This window comes from Alligator mississippiensis, chromosome 1 (assembly GCF_030867095.1).
Source record: "Alligator mississippiensis isolate rAllMis1 chromosome 1, rAllMis1, whole genome shotgun sequence".
In the NCBI taxonomy this organism is placed as follows: Eukaryota; Metazoa; Chordata; order Crocodylia; family Alligatoridae; genus Alligator; species Alligator mississippiensis.
The window spans coordinates 450,505,576-450,522,081 of NC_081824.1; the positions used below are offsets into that span (position 1 = coordinate 450,505,576).

A 16,506-nucleotide genomic window follows, 5' to 3' on the forward strand; every position below is an offset into this window, starting at 1 on the left:
GGAAGGATTGGGGCACTGCAGGTATAGGGAGGTGTGGAGGTGCTGGGGGGTGAGGCTGGGAGGCAGGAGAAGAATTTGGGTGGATGAAAAGGGGTTGTGGGCAGGGGGGCAGCCAGGGGATATGAGGAGCTACAATGAGGTTTGAATGCTTGGGAGGGCTCAGTGAGCTGGGGGTGGGCAGTGAGGAGTCAGGAGAGCTGGGATATGGTGGGATGCATATGTGCAGGATATAGTGGATTTATGGGATGGAGAGAAGGCAGGGCAGGACTTGGAGGAGTGAGAGGGGATGGTGGGTGGAAGAGGCAAGGGGCACTGCAGGTGGCAGGGCAGTGCAGAAAGGGCAGAGGGAGGCATTTTGGGGCCCTGCAGAGGGTCTCAGGGATGCGTATGTGGGAGTGTAGAGAGCTGCTCCGTCTGTGGCCAGGCTGGGTTGGACCCATAGCATATTAGCAAGGCTTTTAGTTTCTTTATCATTTGTAGAAACAGTCATTGTGTTATGGAGCGACGTGGCAGCCCCTCCTCCCCCTCCCCTGCCACCTTTCCAGATCTTACAACTGCCCCTGGGGCCCAGTGAAACCAAGTACCTAGCAGCTCTTTTCAAAGGAGAGGTGTATTTCATAAGGTGCCCTGAAACACCTGCCTTGAATTCCTCTCCTTCTATACTGTTCACAGCATATTTTGCTTTAAAATGTACATTGTCATGAAATGAAAGTGCGACCTGCTGCCAAGTGTGTAAACGGCAACACCACTAAAGTGGTGCAAAAGGGCAATTAAGCCACTTTTGAAGGCTAGTTTTGGCATGTGTACAAGCATCCTAGAGCACTGCATTTATTGTCCAGGAGTAGGTAGTTTGGTACATGTGCAAAATCTTGTGAAAACACGTAATGCTTTTTCTCTATGGCGGGGGAGGACTATACATGTACTCCTTGTAGAAAGATACAATTTTCTGTAACATATTAATAATATATGTACTATAACGTATTGATTGTAAAACACGTGTACACATATGCCCATAATGGTGCTACAGTGAGCCCAAAACAGAAATCCTGTGTCTGGGCAATGTCCATCCGCATCTGAACTTTGCATCTGTATTGTTCATGTATTGAAAGCCTGGGCATTGCTCTGCTGGTTGGGATGATTCAGATCTTGGATACAAAACAGACTTGACTGCTTCTGGCCATGGCCAGTGAAGTGAGTCCCAGTTTGTGGCCACTAAAACCTGTAGTATATTTAGCTTCATAGGCATAAGGTTCCTTTGCTTCATGCATTCATAAGGCTGTAACAACCACCTTAACGCTACTGACACACTTGTCTCTTTTTCTCTCTTTCCATCTCTAGCCTCGCAGCTTGAAGTCAGGCCTGAACTGCTGAAGTGGGAGTTGCAGAATAGGCTTTTGAAGCTGGGTGAAGAGACCTGGGAAGTCTGCAGTCTGCTGGAAGTTGGAAACTTCATGGAACAGACTGACCAAAGAATTGTCAGCTGTTGCTTAACTAAGGCAGTGGAAGATGGACAGCCATCCCAGGTGCCTTTGTAACAAGAGACCAGTCGCATGCAACTGCTCTTCTCTCCAGCAGTGGGCCAGCCACCTGTTCCCCAAACCTTGGGACTTGTCAGGCTGTGAAGAGATGAGCCTGCAGCCCTTCAGGGATCAGGACTTCTTTTGCAGGCTTGGACAAAGACTTAAGGTACAGTCATGGCTCCCATAATTGCCACCCCTCAGTGGAGAAAAGGAGCAGGTGACCTGTTCAGTCTGATGCCTTATTGTTACATGCCAAAGCAAGAGAACACATGCTTGTTGCAGTGCATGTCCAGCAACCCACAAGTGCACAACAAATTCTCACTTGCACCAACTGGGGAAACTTGGGAGGGAGGTAGCACGCACTGGCAGCAGCTGACTTAGAATCTGGGAAGTTCTCGAACTTTCCCTTGTAGTCTGTGCCCTGTGTTTAGAGACAGCTTGTTCCAGTACCATCGCAAAGGCTGTGACCTGTTTTTATTGACATTGCTTGGTTTCCCTGGAACCTCTTGGAACTGAAGCAAAGCAGTTCTTGTATGGATTGTGAAGGTGTCAGTTAGGTGGGGTTTTCACCTTTCTGAGCAAGATGCAGAACCTTTCCTTCCAGAACTGTATCTTTCCCCACACCATCGTGGAACGCTGCTGCTGCTGTTGCCTGCACCTATTGTGTGTTCTTCTCGCCTCTGACTTATGGTCCATGCTGACAAAGCTGCTAGAATTATGGAAAAGAAAAAAGCTTTGTTCCAAGGAACTGGACACGTGGGTAAATATATTTTCCTCTAACAGATGCATCTGGTTAGATCAGTTGCTGTTACTAAGGCTTTAAAGCCAAAGGCATGATGCTGTGTATTGGGATGGTCTACTTAAGTATGCCATCATTTAGGCCATTTGCTCTATTTGCTTTGGCTTAGTTGGATGAGTTGATTTATTCCTTTCCTTGACTGATGAAACAACGGTAATATCTGTAAGGTTCACTTGGTCTCCTAGAAACAGTTTGGACGCTTCCTGCTTGAGCCATGCTATTGTAGTATGGCATAAGAATTGCAAATGGCCATGGTGGGCCTGAAGGGAGGATTACCATATGGGGTTAGCAAGAACACCTTATCACTTGGAGACCAACTGGCTAATTATATAAAAATAGGTGGTGGGGCACTACAGCTGTTGCCTTCAGCTACTATTAACACGTTCCAAGAGACAACTCCTTGTTCCTCGTCTAGCGCATTACTGTTGGCCGCAACCAAGAGACTTCCTTCTTTTTTTTCCAGGCTATGGCTTGGTAGTGTGTAGATTATGCTGCTCTAGATCAGCATAAGCCCATAGTATCCCCAATACCAACTTGTGCAAGGTCCACTGTCTGCACCTGTCATTGTGTGGCTCCAGTTACTGACCACAGCTCTGGCCTGCACATCAGCAACCAGCTCTGGGATCCAGAAACTAGACTGTTCAGTCTTCCCTAAGGCAGTGAGATCTGGTGGGTCCCAGGTTATCTTGCACAGTCCCTGCAGGAGAGACTGCCTACTATGGTGGTGTCCTCAATGGTGAAGGCTGCTGCCTGTCAATGTGATCTACAGACCTGCCTCAGGGACCCTTGCTGCCAGTTACCCTCAAGCTGTCTGCCAAGCTAAGCTTATTGCTGGAAGAGGTGGAGGTTAGAGCAGGACATGGACTACAGCTCCAGACCAAGACCGCACTGAGTCCAGCTAACGAAGTGGGACCCAGACGGCCTTGTGCTGATGTCTCTGGCCACCTGATGGAAGTTCTGGCTGCATGGCCAAGTCCTGGAAGAAGGTAATGACCTGGCTCATCCACAAAAACAGTGAGCCTGACCATCTGCATCCCTGAAGGGCCCATCACCCTTTGCTCCACCATTTTTAAATGTAAACAATATGCTGGGCCACAACACAGCTCAGATCATGGACTGGGCAGTGAATGGGTGGATTGTAGCCTGAACCAGAAAGCTTTCATGTCCAGCGAGGGCTGTTGAATGCACCTTGGCTGCTGATGACCTACGACAGCACCGAGACGGCAAGGTGTCCACGTGGAGATCAGTGCAGGCCTCTGGCTCAGTGCCTTAGCCATGCGTCTTCCAGTAGCTGGGATATCAGGCCAGATTTCCACACATGGTCCCCAAGGCCTACAACAACTACACTGTCACTTCCTGATCATAATGGTGAAATGCTGTTCCGAACTTGAAATGAGGCTGCCTCCCAAGTCCCACCATTGGAGGCTTACCAAGGGCCCAGGACCAAAAGGTAAACCTCCTGGCTTCTGAGGGTGACTTGATGAACTCCTGAAGGTGCTGGACAACAGCTGAGAGGCAGCTGACTGAACAGAGCTTTTGTTCCCCTCCAGTCCAAGGTGCCCATATACATCATCACCTCTGGAAAGAGAAACTTATGGCCCCCAGTAACAGGATCCTGGGTGAGCCCATTAGATACATGAAGGGTAGTGAGGCTTACCTCAGCCTTGGCTCAGACATGGATCACTGTGCAAATGAATGTGGGAGAACATCATGCTGGGGACCAGTTAGGATGCCTACCAATTGGACTAATCTGTGGGTACCCTGGAAGAAGATGCAGGGAGTACCTTGTCTCTGGCTGCAGCTTTTGGCCCTGTTCCATCTTGACAGCGGCTTCCAGTTCCAGTACCGACCCCCTGATACCCCCAGTCCCTAGGTAACCACTTTGGACTGCCCTCCATGCTTCAAGTATCCAATCATTAGGCCAGACCACCAATGCCTCGGTCCCAACCTTTTACCTGGACCAGTCTTTTTGGAGCTGTGGGGCAGGACCCAAAGTAGAAATACAAACTCCGTTCTGCCCGAGAATCCCTGCAAGCCCTCCAACCCCCTGAATCCCAAGAAATGATGGCCCATCTCCAGCAGGCAGTTCAGCAGCTCCAGGCACTGTTTGAACAGCTAGAGGGGAAAAACCAGAGCTGTTGGACTGCCTGGAAGGGGCACAGGCTAAAGCTGGAGCCTGGCAAATGCTGAGCAAAACCATCCCCAAGAGATGAAGCAACAATCGAGCCTTGGCTGGGGCCCTGCTGTCAGAAGACTGCTGCTGCTACCACAAGTCCCACTCCCAGTGCACTTGAGCCAGATCCAAAGAAGTGTTTTGGGATTCCTGGATCAGTGTTGCCTGCTCTTTCCACTGTGCCCCATCATCTGTTCCACAGACCAGGCCAAGATGGGACTAATGGTTGGCCTGCTTGCAGGGAGAAGTCCTGACCTGGGCTTCCTTGCTCCTCGAGGGCTTCAGTCTTTCAAATTGTCCATCCAAGCCTTACAGGGAAGAAGTCCCATAGGCACCTGCCCACCCCTTGCAGTTCATCTCTGCCAAAATAGCCCCCTAAAATGTTCAGCATGGCAGCCAGCTAAAGCCCACAGTGGCTCACGTCAGTGGTAGGCCCCTGGCCTCAAGTGGAATGAGGTGACTGAAGTTGTGGCAATTCTGCCAGAGGCTTAGTGAGGAGCTGAAGGATGAACTTGTTCCTGTTGAGTCCCCTGCTAGCTCAGTCAAGGGCCCCAAGCTCTTTGTGGATCTACCACTGCCTTCCAGAGGAGTGTGTGGAAAAGATGGCCATGAGAGCAGACCCCACACCACAATCCCAGGTCTCCTGGTGCCCCAGGAAGATCTACTGCTCTAGAAATCCAGGGAACTGTATCTGTGGGAGACCTAGAAGAACCAGCTGTGAGCTTTGGGCCTCTGCTAGTCTTGTGGAACACAAGGACCTTGCCCATGCCATCTGGTTAGCAGTACAGCTGTCAGTCCTTGTGGGCTTGGGTGCTATGGACAACTTAATGGACAAGTGTTTCTGCAAAGAGAGGTGCCTCCTAGTGAGGCACAGGGTGAACCCCATTACAATGGAGTAGTCATTGTGGGCATCCCACTCAACTTGGATCCAGTAACTTTGGACATTTGTTTTGGCTGCATGGGGTGCTTACCTGTACTGTATCAGTCTTGGGCCCTCTGTTCATGTCCAACATGTGGGATTTTCTGTCCCTTTTGGGGGTAGAGCAGGAGCTCTAGTCTGTCTAACACTGGCAGACAAGGGAGAACCAGGTGCTGGAGCAATGCTAAATGAGGCTTCCTTAACTGCCATCACCATGACTGGCTTGTGCTCCTGCCCGTGTCTATATCTGCATACAACAACTTGGATCTGTCACCCAGCCAGTGCAGCCCCTTGATGCCAAGTGTGGGTTTCATCCCTACTTCCCCACAGCCCTGTCCAACATCTCCACCCCTGTAGTCACAGAACTGGGAACCCACTTGCAATGAATACATGATGACGTGAAGCACCACCACTAGCCTGCCAAGAAGGTCTAGTTTTAGGCTACAAACAGTGCTCGGGGGGGGGGGGCTCCACGTCCATTGTAGGAGTAAAGAATCGCTCTCTTCCTAATACCTGAAAGACACCTCTCAACTCTGACAAGCAAGATCTTGGGTATCTAGGACTCTATGCCATCTCTGCAGTCACCAACATGGTGTCCTTCTGCTTGTAGCTATCTGATGTTCTGCGTGCCCACCCTGTCTTCTACATCTCCCTGGCAAATCTATGCACAAAGACAACCTATTCCTGGCAGTCCCCAAACCATCCTCTTTGGCTGGGGGCATAAGGAATTCCAACTCAAAAAATCACCATTGACAACCAGAAGTTAGGGAGGAAATGGTATTAATGTGTTTGACTGGCAAGGTTATGGACTGGCAGACTATTTCTAGCAACCTGCAGAAAATGCATGAGCCCCTGACCTAGTACGAGCCTTCTGTCAGAGCCACCCAAAGAAGGCTAGCCTAAAAGCCCCCACTTCTAGCACAATGCCTGGATATACTGTAAGGAGGCCAGATCAGGGCCCTGGACTTGCAGGTTCTCAATCTGATCTGATCTCCTGAGCAGGTGGCATCTCAGCAAGGTCAGAGCAGAAGCCTGGTCCCACCTGGGCTCAATGAGGCCATCCAGGCAGTCAAGCTCCTGAAGCCACTTCCTAGTCTAACAGAAGCCAGACCAGAAACGGTAGGCCTCTGCTGGCTTTTGTCATACTCTCAGTGGTTCCTGGCCCATCCCTGTGGATGGCATTTTTAAAGGGTTGATTTGAAAGGGAGAGAGTGAAGACAAGGGTGGAGAGTGGCACAGGAGTGGTCATGCTTTTATTTATATTTTAGATGGTGCCCAAGATGTTTTACCCTAGGGCTTTATTGACCACTTCATGCTAAAAGGGGTGGTGGGTATGGAGAAATGTTGTGTAATGATGGGTCTTCTGGAAATACAAATACGTGGTTGGAGGAGTGTAGGGGCTGTAGAGAGCTCTTGTAAGGGGTGGCGGGCACTGTAAATCTGTGTTAGGAATATGTGGGAATGGTGGCACATAGTGCTGATGTCTCAGCAGTATGTGCATAGTGCTGAAGGAAAGGAACTGAGCAGTTTGTCATGAGAGCGGGTGGTAGAGGATGAGGTCAAGGAGGGAGAGCTTGAGGTGAAGTTGTGCTCCAGTGCCTCTTAATGCCTGTGGAGTGGGGCAGGGCATTCGGGACTGACCTGGATGTCATCAAGAGGGCCACAGGAAAGGCTTGGTTTGTTTTATTCATGTCCCGTGAACAGAGAGGGCTGGTCTTGCTACTGTTGGATAGGCGTAAGGACTTGGCTGTTAAAAGGGCGCAGCAGTGCACTAGACTGCTGAGGGAAGTTGTGGAGCCTTCGTCACTGGGGGTGTTGAAAAAGAGGTCGGGTAAACATTGATCAGGAATGATCTAGGAGTAACTGTGCCTATGCTTTACTCTGCTTGTGTCTCATGAGGCAACCAGTGAAGCCCAGAAGCATGAGGCTGGGAAAGACTCTTTTCTTTGTCCTTTGCTGTGTGTTGTGGTAGGCATATTCCTTCCTCAGGAGCACTGAGCGACTGTCACCAAGGCTGGAGACTGCCAATACTTCTTCCTCAAGTAAAACCTGTAGGTTCCTGGCTAGAGGGGCTTGCCTCTTTGCTCAGGGTCAAGCTGGTCACCCAGTTTGAGGTCAGGAAGAAGTTTTACCCCTTGGTCAGATGGGTACAGATTGTGGGGATGAGTGCCTTCTTGTAGCAGGGGCATGGACCTCTTCCTTGTGTGCCATTCAGCATCTTTTAACAACCCTTGCAGAAGGAGGACATGGGTTACTATTGCCACAGGCGAAGCAAAAGGACATCTTGGGGTCGTATGATTTGTGGGTGTGTGACAATGCCATTGGTTTAGTTCTAGTAGTAATATGGTACCGTGGATAGAGATGACCCTGCCTTGGGCAGGGGCTGGACTAGAGGACCTCTTGTGGTCCCTGCCAGCTCTGTCTTTCCATCTTTTGAGGAAGAAGTGGTACCCTGATCAGAATGCCCCTGTGGAGAAGGGGATGATCTGTGGAAGCCATGCAAAGATTTCACCATGGGATGTTGAGAGGAGGGATGTGGGCATGGTAATGCAGCCATCTTAATGGTGATCCCTACTGTGCCTTCAGGTTATTCCTGCTGCCTCGCTATTCGCTGCTCTTTGCCTTAATGCTCTTTCTAATGACATGCCCCGTGACTTGTTTCTTGCTAGAGGATGTTTTGATCTTCATGTAGGCTGTACAGCACGCTTTCTGCCTTCTATTTTTTTATTAAGGAAATATTAAGTATTTCTTTATCTCTCCACACCGCCTCCTTTTGTCAATATCTCACAATAAACAATATCATACGTGAATCAATAATGCATGACACAACCATGGGAACTTCCTGTCTCCTTTCTCCATCACAATTGCTTCACAGTTGGATCACCAGATCCTCCTCTTACATAATCAGCAATGCAATCCATGACAATACATTTTGCTCTCTCATACAGGTTCTTGGGACACTTTCAACATTTATAATGCATCCTCACATTTTACACAATCTTTCTCTGTGGTCTCGTATTTCCCTTCTTTTTATTTGCCTTTACCACATTTTCCACACGTCTTTATTTATAGCATACACAACTCATTTTTGTTTCAGTATTACTGTTTTCCTCACTTGGTTTTCACCTTCCCTGATTCCCGACGCATTTCCTTTCCCTACTTCCCGATGCTTTTTCTTTCCCTCCTCTCTATCCCTTCTTTTCTTTCCCTACCCTTACCCTATCCCGGCCGGCTGGAATAATTCCTGCCACCCAACGCCTTGCCATGCCCTACTCCCTTTGCCCTTTTCTCCCTTTCCCTTCATGTAGTCTTTAATCTCATAATACCCCAGCTGTACGCATTCCCTTTGTGTAAAGCATACCCCCTTCCCTACCAACAAGCACCTCACTTTCCATAATGCCACCATCATCCCCATCAAAATCACCCGCACTTCCCATTGCCTTGTTTCACTGGTCCATACACTGCGGTCTCATAGGACACCCCCTGTGCCCACCCTATTGCCCTTAGAAACTTCCCTACTCTTCCCCATACCCTTCTTGCAGACGTGCACTCCCAAAAACCATTTTCTTCCTTTGTACAGAACTCCCCCGGGCTTTCTGCCGATCTCACCAGCCTCCATCGGTGTAGTACTTCTCTGACTGATAGCACCCGCCTAACTATACACCACGCTATTTCCCTGTGAAACCCTTTCCACCTTGTGTCTTCTATTCCCCTCCACACCTCTCTCACCTGTTCCCATGCCAAATTCCCCACATCCGTTAATCCACCTTCCTCCCTAATTGCATTGAAAATTACCCTCGCCTTTTGTAATCCTTCCATCCCGTTTTACCAAACCCTTTGCCCTGACAATTGCCGCCAGCCTATCCGTGTGCTGTGATGGTTTCCCTGCCCACACGCCTGTCCACCTTTCTCCAAATATCCCCCATTCCCTCAAAACTCTACCTCCCCAGTACTTTACCCATTTCCCCACTATTCCTTCCCCTCTCCGTGCCTCCCTGTCTAATGCCGCCACCCTGTGCCCATATATGAACGTTTCCACCTCTGGAAAACCCCATCCCCCTAGCTCCCCCGCTTTATAAAGCTCCCTACGTGCTACCCTCTCTCCCTTACTTCCCCAGAAACACACACACAATTCCCTTTGTATCCTCCTCGCTTGCCTCCACGATGGAGGGTATACCCACCCTACGAACAGCAGGATCGGTAAGATCACAGACTTGATTAGCTTTACCTTCCCTGTCTTAGACAAACCTCTCCCTCCCCATATTCCCAGCACCTTTTTTCCTCATCCTATCCTATGCTTCTGAAGGACTAGCACATCCTTTATCTTTTAGTACCCTCTTAATCTCCTCCCATTTACCTCCATCTCGGCAAATTTCTCATGTTCCACAATATGAAATGCATTCCCCTGTCTTACTCCCCCAGTGTCCTCCTCCCTCCCCCCTCATACCTCCATTTCTTCTCAACCCCCACCCTCCACATCCCTGTTGCTTAAGCCTAGCTTACAATAGCTGACGGGCTATTAGAAAAGCTGCCCCCACCCCGACTCTCCTCCTGATTTCACTTACACCATTTGTCAGTCTTGCTTCTTCCCCTATATCTTTTCCCTTCTCACTCCTCTTCTCTTGTTCTTCCCGTTTTTGCTTTGGTATCCCCACTTTCACTCTTTGGTTGGTTGCATGATGTTTCCAGCAAAGCCTTTCCCTGCCCAACAGAATTTCCAAATAGTTACTTACACCAATTAACCCCATGCCCCTTGCACTTCCTGTCACTTTTTTCTCCTGCCTCCCTCTCCTCTACTGTGGCTGTCCATTGCTCTACAACAATTTCTACAGTTGATGTAGCCAGCTTCTCTACTTCCTCAAATAAATTCATCTTTGTCCTGAGCTCCAATACTCTCCCAGCCATCTTCCTTCGCATACTGAATGTTTCCATCCTCTGAAGGGATACCAGGGACTTGCTGTCCCCTTCCATCTTCTCTCCCTCCCGTTCTGACACTTCCTTCCTTATGAGTGGGGGCACTCTTCAAAATTGTGCCCCTCCTCCCAACATGTTTTTGCACATTACTTCAGCCTTGCATACCCCTGCCCTATACCCCATCCCACAGCATCAGTAACTTGTTGTCCATTGACAATATGTTTCAATGGGCCCTGGTCCATTATATTTACTACGTCACCTTGGTTAACCAAAATAATAGATATATTTCCTATGGGGACCCAAACAGAAGCTGGAAGGAAGATGTTTGATTCCTCAATGATCTCTCGCCATTCCAGCTCTCCGTGAACCGGTCCATATTTTGTTCTTATTGAAAGCTCTGTCCACCCAAAGGACTCTCTTTTTCCTTTAGCCTCCAGACAATGTTGGATGTCCTCCAGTTCAATTACATCATTGAACGTTCTTAAAACAGCCCTCTTTCATGGGAGTCTGCTCTGGCTTGAAAGCGCAGTTCTGTTAATTGTCTCTTCCATGCTAATTCCTCTGCATGCCTCTCCCAAAAGACACTATATGCCTTCCTTTCCCTAAAACGTTCTGTCCCAGATGCAGTAATTTTCATGTGCCACCAGGATGCTTACAGGCTTTCTTATTAATAAAAGGTAACGAATTTAAAATGCCCAACCTCAACCAAACTTTCCACCTTGCAACACAAAACCCAACAAAACCATCTCCAGATTTAGAAGCATCTACAACCCTTTATCATTCAGCCACAGATACCTTGCACAACCTGGTTCCATGTCACCTTACACATTGGAAAATCATATACCCAACATGTTAAAGATTTCTGTTATCTGTAACACATTTAACAAAAGTGTGTGTGTATGTATTTACAACTGGCTTAACTTCATCCCCACTGCTTCACCTCTTACACATCCCTTATCATAATTGTCATACCTCGACACCACACTTGCCGCCCCCCCGCCCCCAATCTTCTTATCCAATCCCCTGTAGGGGCAAACTATTCTTCCCAATTCACGTTTTGCCATACTCACTGCTTCAGTTGCCCTTCCTTTCCCATATATCCCCATGCCTAATAATACCCCAGCTGCAAACATTCCTTAACCATAAAAACAACCCCTTACTTGCTAATAAATGCCACCTTTTACCTACTATCCCCTTCCAAACCTCTCACCTATGCCCTTGATCGATCCCCTACATCCATCACCTTGTCACTTCTCCCTGCTTATTACTTTAAATACTGGTTTTGCATTGTCCCACCCTTCTGTGCCTAGCTTCTTTAGTCCCTCTGCCCTTTATAAAAAAAAAACAAAACAAAACCCCATCCTAGCATAATGTATCATTTCTTTTTCTTTCTCCTTCAGCCTGTAAATCCATCCATCTCATTGCCAACAACTGTAACCCCTAAACAACTGCTCTCCCCAGTCTCAACAATTTCCCCAATAACCCCTCTCCCTTTTTCACTTCCCTTAGTCACAGCCACCACATGCACTTACAGAAAAAGCTCTATTTTGAGTAACCCCAGCCCCCCAATTCACCAGTTTTACAAATCTCCCCCTTGCCATCCTCTCCCCTCCCCCCATGCAAAAAAATGCCAACTTCTCTTTAAAATGTATTGCACTTGCAACCATGAAGGAGGGTGAACCCTCCCCGTAAACAAAATAATAGGCAGCAGCACCTGCTTGCCCAATTCCACCTTCCCCCACCCCCAAAATAATCCCCTTGTACCCCACAATCCCACCACCTTCTGTATCCATGCCCCCAACTCCTCCCACACTCTCTTCCTTTTCCCTTTCATCTCAAAATGTACCCCCAACCCTTTTTTTAAATGATTCCCCAGCTCCTGTAACCCATGTCTCTCAATGCCTCCCTGTCACTCCCTACATGTCCCAAGACTCTCTCCACTGACCTTCTACCCCAAACTACTATAGTGACATCATCCATATACAACAAATCTTCACCTCTTCTTCCACCCCCTTCTTCCCCTATCCCTTCTAATGTACTGAGCCACTGGCTTCATTCCACAAATAACCACCCCTGACCCCAATTCAATTATCCTTCCTTCCTCCTTACCCAGCTCCATAGATGTGCGCGTCTTCCATTGATCCTTTCATATCACTTTCACACTCATTCTCAGATTCCACCTCCTCCCTCCCCTTCCCCGCTTTCCCCATTTTTGCTCTATTTGTGTATGAGGTCTGGCAATCCCAAGGGATATATCCCTCCTCCTTGCACATGATGCATGTTATTTTTGTTAGACAAGTATTAGCCTTTTTCCCCACACCCAAAGCAAACAGTCCTAGAACAAAAAAACCTCAAGTGCCCCCTCGCTTACTACGTAGTTTGGGCTGTCCAAAATAACCCTGGGGTGACCCAAAATAAATTACTGAAGGAAGGTGATAAATCCCATCCATGTCTCACCTGTGCATGTAAAATTACCTATGCCTTCCATGACCCCATCCAAATCCTATAACTATTGAATACCAGGGTTTGGACTCCATCTTTGCTGGGAGTTCCCATGATGAGCTTGCTGGTCTTGACCTACCCTGGGGTTCCCACCACCTCTTGCTCCCATGGCCTGCTCCCCTCAGGTACCTGACCTTTTCAAAGCACTGCAGTCCTGTGGGTCTCTGCTCCATTGATCACCTTCATGTCTGGCCCTGATCTTGCTCTGCTGTCTTCTCCTGTTCTGCCATCCTCCTGGGTCCCTCTTGGGCAAGCCAGGAAACAGCTGGGTTTCACCCCGGCTGCCCTGATAGGAGCCTTCAAGACTAGCTGCCCAGGGCCAGAGGTGGATCAGGGCCAGGGGCCGAGGGGGCCTGATGAGTGAGGTCAGGTCAGAGAGGACCAGGGCTGAGGGTAAGATGGGCCCTGGCCCACCAAGATGAGGCCTGGCCATGGCAGGGCCTGAAGGCTCTCTGGATGGGGCTGTGGTTGGGTGGCAGTCCCACAGTGCCTGGTTCCCCTGCAGGAAAGCCACAGTCAGTCAGTGGCCCTGTGGGTGGCATTGCAGGTGTGTGGTGGGGTGGGGCATTGTAGGGCACAGTTGCATTTCTGGGGCGAGGCTTCCTGGCAGGCAGGCAACCAGTGAGGTGCTGCCTGTTCCTTCATTCCTGCCAGTCACATGCCTACTTGCTCTTGGGGTTGGCTATTTGTGTATTGGCTTGGCTTTCCCCCCCTTGCTCCTCTTGCTTTGGCTGGTGCTGGTGATTTCTAATGCTCAACAAAGGCAGCGTCTTGTCTTAGGTGGCTTTCCTGGAGAGGCTGGGGGGTAGGGAGGGAGGCCGCTATACTTGTTGGCAACAGGGGCTGCCCCAGCCTGCCATCTGCCAGACTGGCAGGGAGGTGAGTGTGCACCCATGCATTGGCCTAAGCCCCTTCCAGCCTCCCTGTGAACTGGCTGGCCCCAATTTGCATAGGGCCTGACCACCCCCCCCCCCCCCAGCGGTCACCCAGGAGTAGTGACTCAGGCCCCAGGCCCAGGCCTGTGCTGCTCTTGGATCTGAGTGGGGAGTTCCCCTAGTAGGGGAGCAGGCATCTGGCTCAGCAGCACTGCAATACTAGGCTGATACCTGGAGTGGTTGAAGCAAACCTGGAGGCCCTCTCCCTGTGCCAAGAATGCTTTTAATGCATCAGTGTTCCCATCAAGGATGTTATCAGCAATTAAACTGATAAGAACAGATTTGAATTTTATTAGTGGATGTTAAGAGTTATGAACCAAAAAGATGACAAAGCCAGTAAGGAAATATAGACCGCCTGAGGGAGGGACTAACAAAAGAGGGTTGGGGGATGAGGAGGGGAATTCAACTAGGTTTCAAAAAATATGATGTTATCCAACTAAGCCAGGGGGTGGGGACAGGGGAGGCAGGGGGGTTGCAACACCAAGACAGAGGAGAGATGCACACAAATCAGTACAACAGTCTGTAATGGAGAGAGTAGGCTGAAGACCGTTTCCTCAGTCAATATATAGAGTCTCATTGCAGGGTTCCTCTTCCAGTGGACCGGGGTGGTCCATTTTTGAACCTTCTGCTCAAAGTCTATCAATTGCAGCACCAGGTTCAGGTGGTCCCCTGAGTCCAGTCCAGTGGCAGTCGGTCTGGGGGGTCGGAGTACTGGTGATAGCGCGTGATGTGCTCCACGTAGATGTCGTGGGACCAGTGGATCATGTCTGATGCCATGAGGCAGGGCATCAGTTTGGCATAGGGGTGGGAGATGCAGCAGGCACGCAGGACGATCTCATTGCTGGGATCCCAGGGTCTAAGCGTTGCCACAGTGACCACATGGACTGTGTTGTTATAGCCACGGCCTCTCAAGATGTTGGCCAGCGGGGTGTACTTCTCCCGCTTGTGAGCCCGGACATTGGTGAAGGCTTGGCGCCGGTTCTTGAAGGGGATGGTTACGTCCATGATCGTGCCCTTCTTGGCCTCTTCGCTCATGCTGATTGTTGGGTCACATCTGGCTCTCAGGCCAGGACAGTGCGGTTCACAGAGATCTCCCCCGCTGTGGCTGGGATGGCCCTCACCAGGTGGTCCTAGACAGTGTTGTCGTGGAGCTGCCAGGCTCTGGCATGCAGCTTGCAGCTGCACAGCATGTGGGGGAGGGTCTCCGCTGTGTAGCTGCATCACCGGCATCTCTTGTCCCAGTGGCCGAAGTGGACAGCCCCATTCAGAGGCAGGCAGTTGAGGCGGGCGTGGTAGAGGAAGTGCCAGTCTGCAAAGTGCATGACACTCCTGCTGGGTATCAAGTCATTGCTGGAGTCCCACTTCAAGGTGATGTCAAAGACCTTACCCTGGTTGGGTTTGGCCTTCAGGTCACCGGCATAGTTGTTTCGGTTGGGGTCCTTCAGGAACCGCTCCAGGAAGGTCCTCATGCAGGGTGTCAATGTGATGCGGTCGGCATGCAGGGCTGGTTCCAGGGAGACTCTTGGCACTCCTTGGTCCAGATCCAGGAGCAGCCAATGTGTTTCTGAAGGCAGCATGTAGTGTTGTGGGCTCGGCTCCACGGTGGTGCAAAGTCCTTGCTGTCTCTGCTGAACTCGCCCTCCAGCAGGCCACTGAGGAAGGTCGCCAAGTTGCATCCAGTTGGCTGTCTCGGGATCCTCTGTGGGTGATCTCCTCAAGGGTGCTGGCAGCAATGACATTTTACCATGGCATCTGGGCAGGTCAGGAGGCAAATGGCATAGGTGACCACCACCATGTTGCAGAGGTCTCCCATGAGGGGGATGCTGTCACCTCCCTGCCAGTAGGGTATGTGCAGGACCTCGTTGCTGGCCTTTTAGTGGCAGGTGCAGTTGCTTCTTGAGCAGCCACTGGATCTTGGCATCCGCTTTCTTGAGGAGGGTCTTGAGGACCGCCGAGCCTCTCGGGATGAATACGACGTGGGGAATGAGGAAGACGTTCCCTGCTGGCCCCCTGGCAGAAGATAAGTGCTGTGATGAGTCCAGCTTGCAGGCATCCTGCACAATCCCATTGGTGGCATCTTGTGGTATCTGCTTGGACCAGTGCCTGGTGGGCGTCTCTAGGTGGCAGTAGGTCTTACTACCACGCAGGTGCCTCATCTCTGTCCTGAGCTCTGTCCTGATCCTGGCCCTGGACTGTGAGGCTGGAGTCCAGGATGCGGCTCTTCTGCCTGCTGTCCATGTGCAGGGACGTGCACTTGGTGACGTTGAAGCGCAGGCCCATCCACTTGGCCGCCTTGGATATCACGTCCAGCATCTGCTGCAGCTGGGTGGCATCAGGGATGAGGAGAACGAGACCATTGGTGTTGGGCAGGACACTCAACTTCTGGCCATACAGGAGGAGCCTGCTGGGGCAGGCTGTGGCTCAAAGGAGCAGTTCCATGGCTAAGCTGGGGCTGAGGGGGCAGTCCTGTCTCACCCCCAACTGGATGAGGATCTCCGTGGTCTCTACGTCAGTGGCACAGAAGGTCGTGGTGCATCCATGGCAGAGCTCTCGCACCACGATGATGCCACCCAGTAGGCCCAGCTCATGGAGGGTGCTGAAGATGTGGCGGTGGGGCATGGAGCCGAAGGCATTGGACATGTCCAGCCACACCACCGCATGCTGCTTCCTGGTCCTCTGGGCATTGTCCACTTCGATGGTTGCAGGATGTGGGGCGGCGGCTTCTGCTGCGGGGTAGAAGACCC

At 50.4% G+C, this 16,506-nt stretch overlaps 1 non-coding gene across 1 annotated transcript; it reads right to left on the reverse strand.

Moving 5' to 3' along the window:
• Positions 1–13,888: 13,888 nt before the first annotated feature.
• Positions 13,889–14,075, reverse strand: LOC132247940 (U2 spliceosomal RNA). Its single transcript, XR_009459326.1, has one exon. It is a non-coding gene; the product is annotated as a U2 spliceosomal RNA (small nuclear RNA).
• Positions 14,076–16,506: the final 2,431 nt, after the last annotated feature.